This window comes from Culex pipiens, chromosome 3 (assembly GCF_016801865.2).
Source record: "Culex pipiens pallens isolate TS chromosome 3, TS_CPP_V2, whole genome shotgun sequence".
Classification (NCBI taxonomy): Eukaryota; Metazoa; Arthropoda; class Insecta; order Diptera; family Culicidae; genus Culex; species Culex pipiens.
This window is the reverse complement of record NC_068939.1, coordinates 23,423,802-23,443,777: the sequence shown is the minus strand read 5'-3', so window position 1 is coordinate 23,443,777 and position 19,976 is coordinate 23,423,802. Positions and strand designations below refer to the sequence as shown.

At 36.3% G+C, this 19,976-nt stretch overlaps 1 protein-coding gene across 4 annotated transcripts in view; it reads right to left on the bottom strand.

Annotated features, from left to right (window-relative positions):
* LOC120420644 (peroxidasin) overlaps positions 1 to 17,317 on the bottom strand; it is a 220,764-nt gene extending 203,447 nt beyond the window's left edge. For 2 of the 4 annotated variants that reach the window (XM_052710921.1, XM_039583722.2), the window contains exon 1: positions 16,164 to 17,316. The gene's annotated coding sequence lies outside the window, so the exon portion shown is untranslated. Of the gene's footprint in view, positions 1 to 16,163 lie in introns of all 4 variants that reach the window. The other 2 variants (XM_052710923.1, XM_052710922.1) reach the window with 2 other exon arrangements.
* Positions 17,318 to 19,976: the final 2,659 nt, after the last annotated feature.

Here is a 19,976-nt window from a genome sequence, read left to right as displayed (position 1 = left end):
ATATTTGCAACGGCCAAAATTCAAAAAATGGTTAACCTTTTGATATAAACTTTCCACAAGGTTTGTCTTATAAATCAGTTGATTTTGTTAAAATATTGCATATTACAAGTTTGCTCTGAGGTCCCACTTTCGCCTTCTTGATTTTTTTTTAAAAAACTTCATCATCCCGGTACGAGAATCGAACTCACGACCTCTGGATTGGAAACCCAGCACGCCGCTAGTCGAAATTCATCCCCTACCGGTCAGTATTCCCAGTGAGTCGAGTCGAGAACAGAACACTGATGAAGTCTGCAAGTAGTAGACGAAATACGTATCTGTCAAGATATTAAAAATATATATGTAGCGGAATTAAAAGGAACAACTCGTCTCTTTTTTCTTTTAAAAAATCAGTTTTTATATTGAAATTTAACTGAGTTTTTATTCATAAAAAAAGTATAAAAAACGGTTTATAAACATTTGCCAATTTTCGTTTCTTAACTGTAAAATATTGTTGAACATGTTATTTGAAGAGAAGTTATAAAAAGAAATGTTATAATCGCAATAAAGTCCAATAAAGATATATTTTATTAAAAAAAGGGATGTTTAATGTACGTTTCTATTTTTTTTTTTTTTTCATCAAGAACAAAATTGTTATGTTTGAAATTTCGTGTTTTTTGAACATGATTCTCAAAATTTGGTTACAAAAATAATTGCATATGGCGGGTTTGCTACCTTAAAAAAAGTTAATTTCAACATACTTTTGAAAAAAAACGACTCCTTTGGCTGATAGGTCGAACATATAATTATTCATTCGTTCTTATATTGGTCCAATCATCAATAACATCTGGATTAACAATTAGAAATGTTTATAATAACTAAAACATGACTTATTAATTTGTATGAAACCAAAAAGGGTCGAAATTTCGCTTTTCCTCACTCCGTTGCAACGTCACGGAGTGATCGATGTGGCAAATGAAAAGTTCGACTTAAAATTAGTTTTCCATACCCAAGTAACATTTTTTCCCAGGAGTTCTACAAGAGCTCTTCAAGATAGCTACAGCATAGCAGTTTGGACCGCAGTAGGATAAAATTCTCTTCAAGTACTCTTCCAAACTCCTGAAGAAGTTTTGAAGAGAATTTTATCCTACCGCGGTCCAAACTGCTATGCTGTAGCTATCTTGAAGAGCTCTTGTAGAACTCCTGGAAAAAAATGTTACTTGGGATAGTCACTTCTTGTGGAAAATTCAATTTTCAATCCGAATCTGTAATAATATTCAGTTTTGGGTCTGATTTTTGATATCATACGAGACATATTTCGCTTCGCTAGGAGACGATTTGATTTTAGCGGATTGCAGACTGGATTTTCGCCATGTGATGTGATGATTGTCTAGGCCCAAGTTGCATTGGAATCGATGATTGGGAATAATTGCACCTGAAATAGATTCTCACCAGCATGGCAGCCGTCCATTGCCGGCCACCGCGCACCATCTTGCATGCAATCTTGTTTAGTTCTTAAATTTATCTTGCATTCAATTTGTATTCTTGTCCGATTCTTCGATTCAACTATACTAGTTTAAGTCCTCCTCAAGCTACCAATGCTCCATGGTAAAGTGGGAAGCATTTTGCTTGCCAATCGTAAGGACAGGGGATCGAACCCCGCACCACTTCAACTCCTTTTCATGTTTTTTTCATTAATTCCAAATTTAATGAGTCCAGAACTTTCACGTTGGGAGCATATGTGAATTTAACTCAGGACGATTCGCTTATACAGCGAACATCGTAACCATTCAGCCACGACCGCTCCCTTTGATATCATACGAGACATATTTCAAAATTTTCGTGACGTTGCAACACCGGAATGTTCTCATATATATTTTTGTTGATATTTTTAATGACTTGCCCAAATCCATCCTCTACAGGCTACCGCTACGAAGGGTTAACCTGGTGGCGCTGAAGGTAAAATCCTTACATCCTAACTTGGACATATCTATCCTTCCTTTATACTTTATTAGAACCATGATTGGGACATTTTGCAGCATTGCTAAATTGATTTACACAAATGACTCATTTACCCATTTGTTAGCATTCCAAAATTGCTCTCCACTAATGCTTCAACAACAAAAACAAAATTGTTCCTGCCACAGAGAGCTGTAGTCAAACTGAAAAACAAATCGTCTAACAGAAATAAATCCAATTTGAGACGGTCGATTCCGACAATCTCCAGACGGAATGAAATCTCAAAAGCATTAAAGTTTAAAATCGTTTTGGAACACGTCATACGCCGGCAGTGTGCCACTCCAGAGGACGAAACGGACCGAATGAAATCACCCTTCGCCGTGTCGTGTTTCTTCATGAAGGAATAGAAGACCAACTGGCAAAGGCGATAAAGATGGACGCTATTTTTAGTTTTCGTCAAAGCAGAAAACAAGAAATCACCAACAAAAAAAACACAGTTCTTCCCTTCTCACAAGTCCACAAACACTTCCATCCGGCGCTGCACGGGGAAAGAAACCCGGAACGGGAGTATGAAATAGGATCTTCCAAAACAAACTACTCCGGTGAGAAACGGAACGAGTGCTGGTCTCTAATTTGCTTCCTCCTGTAGACCGGAGCTGGAGTGGCCTCTAGACCCATAGACATCCCTGTGATGACCTCTGGGGCGTGGTGTTGGGCAAGCGTATAATTCATTTGTTGGGCAATTTTAACGCTAGGGATGGTCATCGGTTGTTCAAAATTTCATATATATTACCACTTTTCCTAAATTTCTCGTACTATTTCGAAAATAGTTGTTTTATGAAAATGTTCCCAAAAAGTGATATCCCTACCCCGGAAGCTAGAGCACCGTTCCTCCCGGTCACTAATCTAACGCGTTCTTGTACAGGCTGTAGGGATGCCAAAGGGCACCGAATCCGCAACAAGACAAAAGACATAATAATTAACTCTTGCCAACACTGCGGCCTGGCAACGGTGGTGGTGGTGGTGCACACAAATTCCGTTGCTGGCCAAGGGATGCTCGTCCCAAAGAGAGGAAGCTGGTGAGTTGGGGTAGAATTTCCGCGAATTAACAGAGTGTTTATTAGCATCCGAATGTTGGCGCGCTTAAACGGAGCATAATAAATCATTTATTAACGAAGCGAGACGGAATGCGGCGCGGCAACGGTGGGATGGTGTGGGCGGGAGGAAGTTTTTCCCGAGACCGAGACCAGACACAGCCTGGAGGTGGCTTGGTGCTGTGGGGAAATTGCGTGGTTTTGATTAAGTGTGTGATGTGAAAACTCGTCTACAATAAAATTGGGTTTTCCGGAAAAAATGAGAAAAGCTGTCGCGAGAATTCCAGAAAATGTGCGTTTGAATTTAAACCAAATACGTGGAATTGTTGTAAAGCAATTGCAGTATTATTTTTGTTGTTGCTATAATTATTTCACACGCCTTTTTTAGTTTAAGAACCATGCGTCTCCACCAAAATGTACTGAGAACTTATTTTATGGAAGAGCAGAGTGCCTTAAGTTCGATCAATGTACCGAAACCCGTTGTTTTTTATTAAGTTCACATCTCGGAATCCTGCCTGTGCTATTCTATCTTTAAATCTCTGTAAAATTATTTAAAAAAGCAAAAAAGGTTTTAATATAAAATTCGAGTTCTGCGACCCAATTTTAGTCAACTTTGAATAGTTGATTGCCTAGTAATAAAATGCATTTTTTTTATATTTCGTCACCGCAATATTGGGCGCCATCTTGGACTTTAATATTCTAAATCCCTTTAGCGTAGTTTAGGGGTCTTACTTAAACTGGACAATTATAAATAAGACAACGAAAAAAAAAATTCTTGATTCAATTGTCCGAAGTAAAAATTTTCCAAGGCCTTCAGATAATCGAGTCTGGACTGTAAGGCCGTTGCAATTATTTTACAATGTTTATGTCGCCCTTATGTATTTCTTGTTTTGGGTATGGATTAGCCTATTAGATTATGATGTTAGGAACAATGTTTTTTTAGACAAGAACAAATAATAAAATACTTTCTCGCACCCCCTAGTCGATTTACTAAAAAAAGTCACTTTTTTGAACAAATTTTCTAAAATCGCTTGGAATCAATACAAAAACTGATTCGATCTGGTGAGTATTATCTTCAAACGATAGGTTTTTGTCCATAGATTAAGATGCACTATCAGTAATGGACCAAAACCTAAGTTTTTGGACTTTCCAGGCGGATTTATGTCGAAAAAATCGCATTTTTTCGAGAAAAAAAAATCAGAAATGCTCATTTAATTTAGGGTAGCCCATTTTTCCCAGTAAAACCAATACATGCAGCTTGTAGCAAATTTCATGGCGAACATTTTTCCCTCTGAGAAAATGCAATTTCGGCACTCCAGAGCCGAGATATTTAAGTTTTAGTGAGAAAAAAAGTGCCAATTTTCAAAATTTCTCAGAATTCGGAAGCAAGGCCTACTAATTACACGATGTTGCAAGGATGTGTCGCAAAGGCCAGGGTATGCTTTTTTATAGTAATTTTGGCCGCTGAATCCGAATCTGAAATCAAATTTCGTGTAAACAGTGATGTTTTTTAGCTACACCCTTTTGGAATGTTATTTGCGTGATTAAATCGCTGCAATTCAAATTTGCTTGCAAGTTCGGTCATACTTTTCTCGGGTTTCGTTCCTCTTTGCAACATCGTGTAATTAGTAAGTCTTGCTTCTGAATTCTGAGAAATTTTGAAAATTGGCACTTTTTTTCTCACTAAAACTTAAATATCTCGGCTCTGGAGTGTCGAAATTGCATTTTCTCAGAGGGAAAAATGTTCGCCATGAAATTTCCTACAAGCTGCATGTATTGGTTTTACTGGGAAAAATAGGCTACCCTAAATTAAATGAACATTTCTGAAAAAAGTTTCGAAAAAAAGCGATTTTTTCGACATAAATCCGCCTGGGAGAGTCCAAAAACTTAGATTTTGGTCCAATATTGATAGTGCATCTTAATCTATGGACAAATACCTATCTTTGAAGATAATACTCACCAGATCGAATCAGTTTTTGTATTGATTCCAAGCGATTTTAGAAAATTTGTTCAAATAAGTGACTTTTTTCATTAAATCAATTGTCTAAGAAAACATTGTTCCTAACATCATAAGCTATCATTTAAGACAGTGTTTCTCAACCTTTTTCGTTCCATTCCCCCCTTGACTAATTTTTAAGAGCCTCATTCCCCCCCCCCCCCCCTACCTCCTCCAATGATGTTAAACTTGTTGGTATCAATGCATGAATATCAAAATTTAATCAAACAAATCAAATTTTCTTACTGAGAATAAACAAATCATGTAATACATGAGAAATACTCTAAAGTATTACATAATTTCATAAACAAATGAATTATTTATTTTTAATAATCTTTTTGTTGCACTGATAATGTTTCATGCCATGAAAATTTAACAAAAAGAAACATTAAAGTTGAAACATTCTTTTCTAAAACAATTATTTCTTGTAACTTTTGATATTCATTACAGTATTCATCAAAACCTTACAAAAAATCTCAACGTTCAATTCAATAAGAAATAAAACAATTTCATTTGACAAATCTCTCTCAAAACCCCAAATAACATCTGGTGTTCTTTTTGGAATTGAAAATATCGAGAATTATTTAAAGCAAATCTGTTTTAGTATTTCAAGAACCACTCATGCATTACCTAAACCATGTTATAACTTCCAGAAGTGAAAGTGATCGCTTGAAAAAATAAAACTTATTTATAAATTTTTGAAAAATGCCGTAAACTCAAGTAAAACTTGTTAGAAACTGTGAAAATGTACAAAAATATTTTGAATAACGTTGAAACTTATTTGTAAACATGAAATTTACAAAGAAAGCAATACATGTTTAAATAAATTCGATTTATGATACATCCTCATTCCCCCCCAAAAATGGTCAAATTCCCCCCCAGGGGGGAATTCCTCACCGGTTGAGAAACACTGATTTAAGAAGTGAGCACCTGAAATTCCTCGACATGACCTCAAAATGGGCTAGTGTGGATCTATGTGTTTCTGTGTGCAATCTTCCACATTTCCTGGGTTGCCAATGCATGCAGCAGATGCAGATTGCAATTAATGTTTAAAGTGCAAATGGAAAGCAAAGTGCATAAAATCGCGGCGAGCTCGAAACTTCAAAGGAGCGAACATTATGAAAGACATCTGCTTCTCTCGCAGGGAAATCCCGATTCCGGTTCCACGGTGGCCCCGGACAGGCCGCCAGAAGTGCAGTTCAAGGCCGCCAGCTGCAGTGAGGCGTGGCTATTCGCGAACATAGTTCATATAGTTCAGCCCACCAGTTCGGGGAAGCGGAGAAGGGGTTGGTTTGGGAGGATAAATCCAAAGTGTAGCCACCAGGCCACTTCAGAGTCCTGCGAGCTAATTAATTAGGTTCGTCTGAGTGGGTGCGCTTTATTCTGGGAGCGCTCGAAGCTGCTGATGGCTGGCGAAGTGATTTTCAATGGAGCTTGCAATTTGCAAGTTATGCGTTCCAGATGAAGGAACTTTAGCCGGGCATCTGGTTCGAGCGGGGAATGTGCATCAAAAGGGATAACTGAACTGCTGAGGCATGCTAAAACTAAGATTGTCGAACAATGTTTGGTTGAAAAATGTAGCAAATTAAACTTAAAAAGTTTCTTGTTTCTTGTTTCTTGTTTCTTGTTTCTTGTTTCTTGTTTCTTGTTTCTTGTTTCTTGTTTCTTGTTTCTTGTTTCTTGTTTCTTGTTTCTTGTTTCTTGTTTCTTGTTTCTTGTTTCTTGTTTCTTGTTTCTTGTTTCTTGTTTCTTGTTTCTTGTTTCTTGTTTCTTGTTTCTTGTTTCTTGTTTCTTGTTTCTTGTTTCTTGTTTCTTGTTTCTTGTTTCTTGTTTCTTGTTTCTTGTTTCTTGTTTCTTGTTTCTTGTTTCTTGTTTCTTGTTTCTTGTTTCTTGTTTCTTGTTTCTTGTTTCTTGTTTCTTGTTTCTTGTTTCTTGTTTCTTGTTTCTTGTTTCTTGTTTCTTGTTTCTTGTTTCTTGTTTCTTGTTTCTTGTTTCTTGTTTCTTGTTTCTTGTTTCTTGTTTCTTGTTTCTTGTTTCTTGTTTCTTGTTTCTTGTTTCTTGTTTCTTCTTGTATTCAAGACCCATTTTGTCAGCTGTGAAATATTGTATATCTGCTTCCTTAAACTTTAAATTTCAACCAAAACCATTTACTTATCCAAAATTAAATTTCCGCCCGTTTCAACCAGCTTTCGGTGGAATCTCCAAGATAAACCAAACCAAATCGGAAATCGTCCCGTCAACCTTCCGGCTATGGTTTCTATATTCCATCAACGATCAGCTAATCAATTTAGCCTCTCAAATTCCAACCAAGCGGACAATTTTACCCCACTTCCCCCACCAAGACTCCTCCTCTTTGAACCAAACCAATTTGATTTCGCTTGTGTGCATTAGTTTGCGATAAGCCTGCTAAATTGAATCAAAATGGGAAAATATTTTCCCTCTCCCCTGTCCCTCGCCTTAAGTTTCGAAGAAGCAGCTGACAACGATGCCCCCCTCCCACCACTAAATCCTTGGAGTTCTCGTTTTTTCTCCGCTCCCCCTCGGGAGGGGCCACACCAGCAGCAGTGACAAAATTGCTGGGAAATAAGCGCTGCCCCGCAACGCAACCCAAGAAAGAGCACAAAAAATCATATTCAAAGCAAATTCATGACCAGAATAATAATTGTACTCTTCATGAAGTTCTGGCCGGCCAGAGGGCCAGCAGTGGGTCCGAGGAAGGACGTCGTTGTTTGGATAGCCCGAGCGCAATTCCAGGGCCAGGAGTCTTGTACACATACATATGACCTTCTTCCTTCTGCTTCCCACGTGGAAGAAGGCCTGCCACCGGAGGTTGTCCCTCCCCAATGTCAACCCCCAACAGTCCACAACGGCGGCCGATGATGCTGACATGCACAACTTTGCAACTAGACCGGCGGATAGTTCTGGAGTTGGTGAAAATTCTAAATATTAGAAGACCGGTAAAAAAAATTCAAAGCAGGCACTTTTACAAGAAACGATTTCGTAGAATTTACTTAATTTGTGAAAAATACATGCAATTCCCTTATATTTATTAGGGTGGTCTAAATTCGGGCTTCCTCGGGACTACCCCCTGAAATCAAAAATGGGCCCATCAATAGACTAAATTCCTAATTTGAACATTCGAAAAAAGACGGGTTTTTCAATAATGTGCAGCATGAAATGGTGTTGGCTTGGAATTTTTTTAAAGTTAATTTAGACGCTTAATTTTTTTTTTTTTTCGTAATATCGCGACAACTCACGACAAACCCCTTTATTCATATTCATATTTTTTTGTAATTGTCTGCTCTACTGCCCATAATTGAAAATTCGGCTATTATGCCAAATCAAGCATTCCGAGAAAAACGCGTTTTAGTGTTTGTCACAAAATCTCCGTCAAGGCAATTTCCCATAAGAGTGGCATATTAGCCGTTTGGTTTTTCGCATCGGCAGCCAAGTCTAAGCACTATTTCAATGAAATTCAAGTTACAGGAGATGCGTTGGAACATCCTCTACCACCTGGTGCTAATATCTCGTTTTTGCCAAAAGTGGATATTAGCCGTTTTTTCAATGGTGGGCAGTCTACTCAACTTTGTAGAAAATTGTTACACTCTAAAAAATTACCCTGGAATGCTAGAAAAAACACAAAATTTTAAAATGAAATTTTTTGTTATAAATGGAAAATGACCCTTCTGGGTTATTGCACATAAAATTTCCTATAAAATGACATGCTCCAAAAAAAAAATTACAGTTAAGTGACGGAAAATGACAGTGTTTTTAAAAATGATTTTGCGTTCTATTTGTCGATGAAAAATACGTTCTTTCGGAATTTTGAGTACGCAATCAAATCGGGCGTCCAATTTTACATAAAAGTCCCTTTGACACCATATTTCTATCACATCACCGTTTCAAGCTGCAAATTATTGAAAACACCTCTTTTTTTGCATGTTAAAAATGAAAGGGGTCGTGCCACCCCTCCGTCACTAGATATCAAAAAACGGACCTCAGATTCGTGATCAGGGACAAAAGTTACCCATTAGGACAAAGTTTCACGCAAATCGAAGAGGGAACGGGGCAACTTTTTCCGATTTCGTGTGAGTTGGCGGAGAATTACTAATGCATTAAATCATTTTTAAATTTTAAGTGTTTAAAGTATTTAGAATAATTAAAGTATTTTGAGTATTTTAAGTAATTTGAGTATAAGGAGAATTTTATGTATTTATGTATTTATGTATTTTAAGTATTTTAAGTATTTTAAGTATTTTAAGTATTTTAAGTATTTTAAGTATTTTAAGTATTTTATGTACTTTAAGTATTTTAAGTATTTTAAGTATTTTAAGTATTTTAAGTATTTTAAGTATATAAGTAATTTAAGTATTTTAAGTATTTTAAGTATTTTAAGTATTTTAAGTATTTTAAGTATTTTAAGTATTTTAAGTATTTTAAGTATTTTAAGTATTTTAAGTATTTTAAGTATTTTAAGTATTTTAAGTATTTTAAGTATTTTAAGTATTTTAAGTATTTTAAGTATTTTAAGTATTTTAAGTATTTTAAGTATTTTAAGTATTTTAAGTATTTTAAGCATTTTAAGTATTTTAAGTATTTTAAGTATTTTAAGTAGAGGTGGGCAAAAAAAGAGCGAGCCGCTCAAAGAGCCGGTTCACTGAAAAGAGCGAAAGAACCGTGGCTCACAAAAAAAGAACCGCGGTTCTTTTTTAAACTTCGGTCTTTTGAAAGAACCGTCTCTAGACGGCATGATTTTTGTTATAAATATAATTTATTGAAATTAAAAAAAATAGTACCGTCAACTGGGGTGAATTTGGACAGCAGTTTTAACCATGTCAGAGCACAATATTTTTATTATTCTGATTGGTTTCGGATAGAACATACTTACCCCAACAAAATGTGTACACCCATTTCCAAATTTAAAACCTTTAAATGATTTAAACACTGCTGTCCCTATTCAGACTGTAGTCCCGATTTGCCCCAGATGACGGTATTAAATTTGTTTTTGAGAATTGAAAATGCAATTTCATATATTTCAATTCAATCAATATTTTTTAAACAACATGAAAAAAAAACTTTTCACTTTACAACTGATTGTACATTAAAGTATTACCGGAATACAAATTTGAGCATTTCAAATTGCATAATTTGTAAAATATAACCAAAAATGTACTGAATAGTTTAGAGATTTTGGAAAAAAAAATCCTTTTGTCCGATTAAACTTTAGCGTTTATAGACTTTATCGATTAAATCAGAATGTAGAAAAGAGTTCACAGAATGTTTTCTCCAAATAAAATATCAGCATTAGTTCAATTTTTGCAGAAATAAACGCAATTTTGAATTAATTGCAATTTTTCCAACATCCTAGATATAAGTTTCAATTACTCAAATGTTTGGGTTCGAGTAGAAATCTTGACATAGAGACCGCCAAGACCTACACTCAAAGCCAAAAGTATCCTTTTTCAAGTTCACCCGACGTCACCCTAGAAAGTATCCTTTTGAGGTATACTTCTGATTTTGAGTGTATGGTTTTCAAGAGCATCTTCTCGTTTTCAGTTTTAATTTTTTTTGTCAAATAATTTGTATAAAAGTTCAATGTGAAATAACTTATAAAAATCATACGATTTAAAAAACCTTTTCATACAATTTTTTAAAAAGAGCGAAAGAGCCGTTCAAAAGAGCGGCTCTTTTTAATGAGCGAACGAAAATGAGCGGCTCCTAAAAAAGAGCGGTTTGCCCCACCGAAAAATTTCACTTCGGATAATCAAATTTTCAGATAATCGAATAAAAAAAAGTTAGAATTTCAAATCCAAATTATGAGAAAATGCATTTTTTAATGTAAGCAACCATTAAATTTTTACCAATATTCGGTCGCAGAATTCCAATCTAATGACAAAAGTAAGAAAAAACATATTTTTTGTTGCGAAGGTTTGAATGGGACTTCGGATAATCGAAACTTCGAATAATCGAGGCTTCGGATAATCGAGTCTGGACTGTAAATATTTCAACATTGTCTTTTGTTTGAACTCTATGTGTAAGAACTTGAACTTCAGGAAATGTTATTGTAAAAGTATATTTCTTATTATCTTTCCCTTTATTTTCAAAAACAGTGCAAAAAAGTGAAATATCATAACCTTAATGTTATCTCTTCCTCCTCAGGATTGCCATGTTCTTGAAAGGAAGACACCGCATGTTTGAGGGGACAGAAACAGGACAACAAGACAGGCCATGTTGTATACTCGCTGTTGGCAGAACTTATTCCTCCTTCTTCCCCGCCCAACAATGTCCATCTTGTACGTTATCCCGTCCACGTGGCCCCAAACAGCATATGCGCGTCACATCGTCACAACCACCCTCCACCACACTGTACCAGCCCCTCGGGGGAAACTAAAACCAACACGGAAGCGGAGAGCTTTTGCGACGTTTAGCAGGCAGGTACAAACTCCATTGGGGAAGAGCCCACACAGTCTTCTGCAGCTGATCCAAGGGGGGAAAGTGCGCGCGGGAATTTGCGGAAGACTTTGAGTAATTAAATTTGTCTGATGAACATTTTCTTCGTAATTAAATTTTGGGGGGTGGCTCCTTCCCTTCCCACAAACTTGGTATTTCATTTGCATAGTTTTCTTTATTTTTGGCGTTGAAATCGAGGGGGGGGGGAATGGCTCGAGATCATGGTCAGCAGATGCAGGAAGTTTGTTATTTCTTTATTTTTAGTTGGGACGAACGACCACGACATAGTGAGGATGCATAATTTCTGCAAATTATTCCATTGTGGAGTGCACCTGCTGTCAGTTAGACGTTATGTCCTCTTTGCGGGTTTTAACAAAAAGACTGCGTAAATAATTAAACAAACGAGGAAAAATGCAAATTTTGCAAATTTGAATATGCCAAGCATAAAATATTCCATCAAGAAAAATATGTTTTGAAATAAATGCAATGAAAGAATACAATACAAAACATAAAAAATGGTTCAATTAATACAACCATCCCGCAATCTTCTATACAGAATCTGCTACAAGCCATCACCACACCGGTGTTCATAGAACCAAAACAAAATGAATGGACTTCCTGTGTAATTCCCAGGATTACTACCTGCTCCTTCCGGTCACAGGGGACAGCACCTCCATCCTAATTCTTTCTCTTTTTTCCAGCAAACAACCATTCTTTCCCAGTGAAAGCGCGAAGGCGGCGCGGCACGTGCTAAATCCGGTCCGTTAAGTGACACATCTGAGCTGGCTCCCACGGCACGCGGGGTGGTGACACCTCTTGGTGTGGGCCGGGTGGCGGAAACGAACATGATGGACATTTGTTTTCCACCCAATGTCTGGCCAGCCGACGGATATAACGTCTTGTTCCGTCAGCTCAACGTTACGCGATTTGAGGGGGAGGTGTGAGAACGAATGGAGCACCATTTCTTTTCTTTTCTTACAAAATGGAAATTTAATCTGTTGATCTTTCGAAAAGAAATGTGAGCCCGAGAACGGAATCTTTGACAATTTTGCATAGAAATTCTTCCAAAAAGATCCTGAGAAATCACCTGACAGAGTGGATATTTTTTGTATTTTTTGTTTTGGATGAAACTTTGTACCTTTATTTTTTTACCTTTTCTAAGGACCAAAGAAGACATTTTGCATAATTAGTTCATCTTTACAAGTCTCCATTCTAATCCATAATAAGTTGTTGTATTTGCTAATAGCTAATAGCTCATGGCTTTCATCTTTTGTGTTAATCTTCCGTTTGATTGCTTTCCTGGAAATCATTCATATATGTTTTTGTTAAGATTTTTTGTTTTTTGTTTTTTGTTAAGATTTTTTGTTTTACCCCAAGCGGATGCAATTACGTTTGCTCAATAAATTGATTACTGAATTGAATTCGACTGACAAAACGGGAAAATATTTTATAATAAAATTCGATAAACTCATTTCCATATGAATATTATTCAAATTATTCTAAATTAAGAATTTGGGAAAACTTGTTTGATTTTTTCCAAAGCTTTGAATTTTTTTGTTAAGTAGAACTTTTTTTTTAATCAAAATAAATGTTAATAAGGCTGTTGCAAATATTTTTCAAATTATAAATGCATTTTTCTGCGTTTATAAACATTTTAACATAAAGAATAATCAAACCATCCACTTTAACGACCCCCAGGTATTTTGTGGTCTCTATTGCAAGTTTCTGCTCGAACCAAAGGCTTGAATGTCACGAAATATTCTAGCAGAGCTGGTTCTGCCAGAATCCTGCTAGAACGGTGGAACATTTCTGCTAGAATGCTCTGTAAGAACTCTGCTAGAATCCTACTAAAACTTCGTGACTGAGGAACTTTCCACCCCAGGGTTCCAACTGACGACCATTGGATTGCGATTCGAACCGTCACCAGCAGCGATTCCAACGGAGCAATAATTTAATTTTAAGATTATTTGAAAACTAATGATTGCAAACCAACTGTACTGGATGTGCGACAATAGGTCGAAAGACATAAGGTCGAATGGACAAAAAGTCGAAAGTGGACAAAAGGTCGAATGGACATAAGATCGAAAGGACAAAAGGACGAATGTAAAAAAAAAATTAATCAAATGATTATAATAAAATAAACTTCTACAAAAATCTGGAAAAAAAATATTTTCATGCAAACAAATCTGATTTTTTTTTCTGTGATTTTATCCTTGGTTTATCCATCCTTTTAGTAATGATCTTTTTTTTTAATAAACAGAATAACTTCCAAACCATTTTTTGAGAAGATTTCCATTCTTTCAAACATGAACAGTTCTTTGGAAAATTTTGACTTCTTAAATATTTTGGAAGTTTTTTTTTATTTTTTAAAACAACCAATCATTGATTGTCAAAATATTTTTGTGAGTTTTTCCATTTTTTCAAACATGAGCTTCTTCAAAAACAAAGTTTGTCTTCTAAAATATTTATTGATATTTTTACTTTTAAAAATAACATTGTCTTGTCTGTCTTAATATTTTTGTGAGTTTTTCCATTCTTTCAAGTATAAGCAGTTCTTCCAAAAAAAAAGTTCGACACCTAAAATATTTTTTATTTTATTTTTAGAAAATTATTCTATACTGCCGCAATGATTTCGTGATTATTTCCAATCTTTCAAATATTGGCGGTTCTTTAAAAAAAACTACTTCTAAAATATTTCGTATGCTTTTATTTTAATTATAACAATTATTGGAATATTTTATAGACTTTTACATTCTTTCAAATTTAAATAGTTTCAAAAAAGGAAAAAAGTATTGCTTCTTAAATATTATAGCAAGTTCTTTTTCAATCTATCTTTCATGGTCACACAAGATCCAAAAAGTCTCCAGCAATCCGGGGGCAATTTTTTATTCAGAAGACCTCTGAATTTTTTAGAATATGGAATTCAAATTAAAGAAAAACGTTCAAATCACCGTTCCATAGCTGCTTTTCAATATTTGTGTATTTAGGGTCACAGCAAAAGTTTAGTTTTGTAAAAAAAATCTATTCGACCATTTGTCCATTCGACGGTTTGGGATTTGAACTTTTGTCCATTCGACCTTTTGTCATACATTCTATTTTTAACCTTCCCTCGACCTCGGACAGAGCCGTTAGTATTTTTCTATATTATTAAAGGCCATGCATTTTTTTATTGTGATTTTATATCAGATTTCAGTATTTTTTGTACAATTTTAAAATGTCTGAAATATTTGTACCCAACATGTGTTGGAATAGTTATTGAGGGAACTAATAACAGCAAAAACATCTTTCTTTTACAGTATTTTCAAAGTTGTAATTTAAATTTAATATTCAATTTCCTAATATTTAAAAAATAAATTCTTTAAAAATAATTGACTTTATTACAGATGGATTTGGAAAATTACAAGTTGCCCAAACAATCCTCATCAATGTTGTTGTTGTTGATTTTATTAGGGGAACTTTAACCCTATGGGTCATTCGCTCCCGTTCTCATCATCAAATAATGTTTTATTAATCTTGTGTTGTACTTTAAAAGAATAAAATTGTAAACATCTAAAAATGTTTGTTCTGCGCAATTCCCTTTATTCATGTAAAAAATTAAAAAGGTTATTTTTTTAGAAAGTAATTTTTCTGGCATTACAGTCCAGACTCGATTATCCGAAGCCCTTGACCAAATTTCACTTCGGATAATCGAATCACCAAAAAAATGCTTTTTTTTCGTCCAGCGGCGGCGTTTTTTTCAAATCCAGCGGTGGCCAAAATGGCGGTGATGAAATATTGAAAAAATGCATTTTCATTTGATACGCATCCAAACATTCAAATTTGACTGCAATGGGGTCGCAGCACTCGAATTTGATGTTAAAAGCCAACAAATAAAAAAAAAAATTTTTTTTTGTTCGTGATTTGATTATCCGAAGTCCCATACAAACATTCGGATAATCGAAACTTCGGATAAGCGAGGATAATCGAGTCTGGACTGTACACCTACAAAGTTGGTGAAGATGCTAATTCAACAAATCGAAGTTTTAATGATTTTGAGTTTTCAGAAATTGTAGAGCATGGAGATGAAAACTCCCAAACAATATTAAAATTAGGGGTTTGGATTGAAAACTGATAGAAACGGCTTCGTTTACAACTTGACTTAAGACCTTTTGAAAGGTTTACTACGAAATAAAACATGAAGCGAAATACGAAAAGTATTTAAATACCAACGTCAGATCAAAAAAAAAATTCATGTAAACAATTTCCGAGAACGTTACTATTGGTTTAAGAAGAAAACCAGAAATTTCCAAATCGAAATCTGGTGGCCACCCAGAACATTTGTTGCACATTGGCAGTATTTGGAAACTATGATTCAATGCTTAGAGCTGGTAAGGCTAAAATTAGATATGTGAATAGAGTACAAATATTTCCCTAAATAAATTTAAGGTGGATTTCAATGTATTTTCCAGATGGATGAATAAATTGCTCCAAGATTTGAAACTAAACAATGCCAAAATTGCCCCCAAAAATATATTTCAATTCAATGGACCTCCCCCAAACCCCCACCCAAACCGTACACGCTACATTATTCACGGGTACCGCACACTTTGCCATCCCACACTCAACCGCAGAGATCCGCGCCCGAGGAATCCGTCTTTGATTCAGCAAAAGCCCGTAAAACTTTACCACCACCGAAACTACGTACGTACCTACCGTTTCTTCACCACACAATTCCGGCACCGACAGCAGTAGACGGCAGAGTAACAACACAGCCGAGGGTTTTATCGTCCTCTACAGTACCGACGACCACGGCCAGATATCCTTGTCCTGTGGTCTCCTGCCCCGCCCGTTCCTGTGCTGTGCTGTCTTTGTCCAGTCGAGTCGACGATTATAAATTCAACAAATCCTCAAACATTTATACACTCCAGGGATTACCGGCGGGCACTTCTTCTTTGCTTGTTTGTTTGCTTCTCAGTTTTTTTTTCGCGCTTTTCCAGCGTCGGAAAAACCACTTTCCTGCTTATCCGCCGTGTTGAGCGTGTACTGTATTGTTTTCCTCTTTCACGAGGATTTAATTCACAACAAACGTTTCGCGAAAATATATAAACTCTCGAGATTAAACGAACCAGATATTTCTCGCCTGGCTGTGAGCTGTGTTTTTTTGCGAGTCTGGTTCGTCTTTTTGTCGCAAAATGGCACAAATTTTTATAATTCCATCCCCTGGTCTTCCGCGACGAGTTCCTTTTATCTCGCTTGATGTTCTGGAATGTTTGCCTCTGAACCCACGCGCGCTACAGCTATGTGCAGCAACAGCAGGGCACAGTTTTGCACTTGACACCGCGCTGCTCAGGCGTTCGCTTGACACACAAAGTTGCTGCTGCAGCTTCCTTTGCCTTTCCCTTTTAATAACTCTTATCTCTTATCCACTTTTAGAACAACGGCTCGTGGAACAATGTGACACGCTCACTCCGCAGAGCGTTCTGCGAGATATATCCGGTGGAGACGCTGTACGAGACTCTACACCACGTCATCCGCTGACAGCATCTTCACGACACAACAACTCTCTGTTGATCCAATTCACCAAATCACTGTAATTAATTAATCAAGAGCAGAGTACACGGAGCGGTGTTGTTGCGCGACACTAAATCATTCATTCAATTTGAGAGGCCAAGAGACAGACGGGAGGCCGGACTCCTCATTCCAGCACTGCACTGCACATCCTCACCGGAGAAGCGACCAGACACGTCTGGGACCTACCCCACCGAAAAGACTCCCACCACACACACAAACACAACCAACTCACTGTGTGTCTGAGGACAAAAGCCGCACCGGAAGAGAGCGTCGTCCAAACACGTCCAACTCGAGTACCGGTCCACGAAAGACTGAATCGAGTGGGGTGCGAGCGAGCGTATAAACAGAACTTCGTCGGTATATCCGAGCGAGAAAAACACGGAGATGCCGGCCGGATGCTGCGTCGCAGAGAGAAAAGAGAGCGAAAGTGCATCCTTTTTGCTTGCGAGAGAGAGAGAGAGAGAGAGAGAGAGAGAGTTTATCAGTACCGCGCACTCTGTCGTTTTGGGGTTTTTCTTGGCGGTTAGGATGTTGGTGCAGTTGGTGGCTGATAGCAGGGGTGAAGTCTTGTGAGCTAGACTCTACGAGGAGATGGGAATCACTGATAAAATTAGTTGGAACAAAGACTCCGAAGTTTCGATTATCCGAAGCCTCTATTATCTGAACTTGCGATTATCCAAAGGTTGATTATCCGAATGTCTTCCAAAAAACTTTCGATGACACACATCAGATGGCTCAAAAGTGAGGGGTAAATGAAACACCCTTTTTTAAATTTCAAGAGGGTTATACACATTTTGTTTGGTTGACCATCTTGTATTATCCCGAAGTTTGGTTGAATTTGTTTGCTGGAGTTATATTTTCTGGGGGTTCCTTGGTCGAAATAATTAGACCCGTATTTTTTTTTACCATTAGGGTGACCTACACCGTGTTAGGGTGGTCCGAAAAATTGCAATTTTCGTCGATTTTTGCAAAAACCACATTTTTAAAAAAATCATAACTCCGCAAACGAAAGGGTATTAGATAGGCTTTTAAGGAAAAATAATTAAAAGTTTCAAATATCTAGCCTAACATTTGAAAAGGTCAAAAGAAATTTGAAATGCTCTTTTGAAGGTCTCGGGATATTTTTATCAGATTCCTCGGAAAATTTTACATGAGATATCAAAAAATTGCGAAGTTTTGTTTTTAATATTCCGAGATACGATTTTTTGAAAATAAAAACTGGGTTTTTCGACGCGCCGCGCGCAAAAACCGGAAAATTACGAAAACAGCAAAAAAACGACTTTTTAAACTAAAACTGCGATAACTTAAAAATTTCAGCTATGACCTATACATGTTAGGGTACCAAAATTTTCGTAATTGAAATACGCAACTTTTGGTACCCTAACATGTATAGGTCATCGCTGAAATTTTTAAGTTATCGCAGTTTTAGTGAAAAAAATCGATTTTTGCCGTTTTTGTCATTTTCCAGTTTTTGCAGGCGGCGCGTCGAAAAACCCATTTTTTATTTTCAAAAAATCGTATCTCGGAATATTGAAAACAAAACTTTGCAATTTTTTGATATGTTATGTAAAATTTTTGAGGAGTCTGATACAAATATTTTCAGACATAGGCTCTTTGGTCCCGAGACCTTCAAAAGAGCATTTTAAGTTTTCATTTGACCTTTTCAAATGTTAGGCTAGATATTTGAAACTTTTAACTATTTTTCCTTAAAAGCCTATCTAATACCCTTTCGTTTGCGCTCAAGACAGCTAAAATCGGTTGAAATGGTGCGGAGTTATGATTTTTTGAAAAATGTGGTTTTTGCAAAAATCGACGAAAATTGCAATTTTTCGGACCACCCTAACACGGTGTAGGTCACCCTAATGGCCTTTTTTGTTTGGCGATTAGGGTGACCTACGGGTCTAATTATTTCGGCCAAGGAAACCCCAGAAAAAATTTGACCCCAGCGGAGAACTTTTTTTTCGGATCATGCTGTTTTCGTGGGGAATTGCTGTATATAGGTAAAAATCTTTTCAGTATTCGGGCATGTACGTGTGTCAAAACGGCTTCTGATTAAAATTCGCAATTTTCAAGACAGATAGACTGTGATAGTACGATAAGATCGAAACCTTATCATATGAACATGTCACATGCACATTAGGGTGTAATATGATTGTATGAAAACAAAAAGGTGTCCAAATTGGGTACTAAAGCCCTATGTAAATTTTTATGTACAACGATAAAAAAACACGATTAAAAACCATTTCTGAACACTTTTTTTCATTTTAATGCAATTTTTTTTTTGACAGTACAACATTTTTTCGATGGATCAACTATGGTCCCCTTGGAACGAGCTGTCAAGTAGGAGCTTTTCTGTCAAAAAGGACCGCGAGGTTAATTTTTCAAAATTGATTTAAAAATCCATTTTAAACTCTTTGTGGTCGTACAAAGGGTCATTGTACTCAGAAAAATAAGCTTTATCGCTGTAAACAATTATATCAGCAATCTAAGCTTCATTTTAGGACCCAATTCAAAGAGCACAGCAACTTTTCAGTTTCTTTTGGGGTCCTAAACAACTCCCTAAAGTTTGGAAACGATAGGTTAAGCTCCCACTTTGCGCAAAGCGATTCAATTTTGTGTGGGAATTGATATGGGGAAACCCATTTTTTATTATTTTGATATTTCAAAAAATCCACGTTTAACGTTGTCATAAAACCGAATATGAGTCCGGTTTTAATATAGCGTATAGCGTTAAACGTGGATTTTTTAAATATCAAAATTAACTTTACGCAAAGTGAGGAGTGAACCAATCGTTCCCAAATTTGGGGAGTTGTTTAGGATCCCAAAATGAACTGAAAATTGCTGTGCTGGAAAATCGATTTTGTTACTACACACTAATGCACATGCACGAAGTCTTTTGCTGATTTTGTTGAATATCTCAAGAATGAAATCAAATATTGGTGATTTGTACA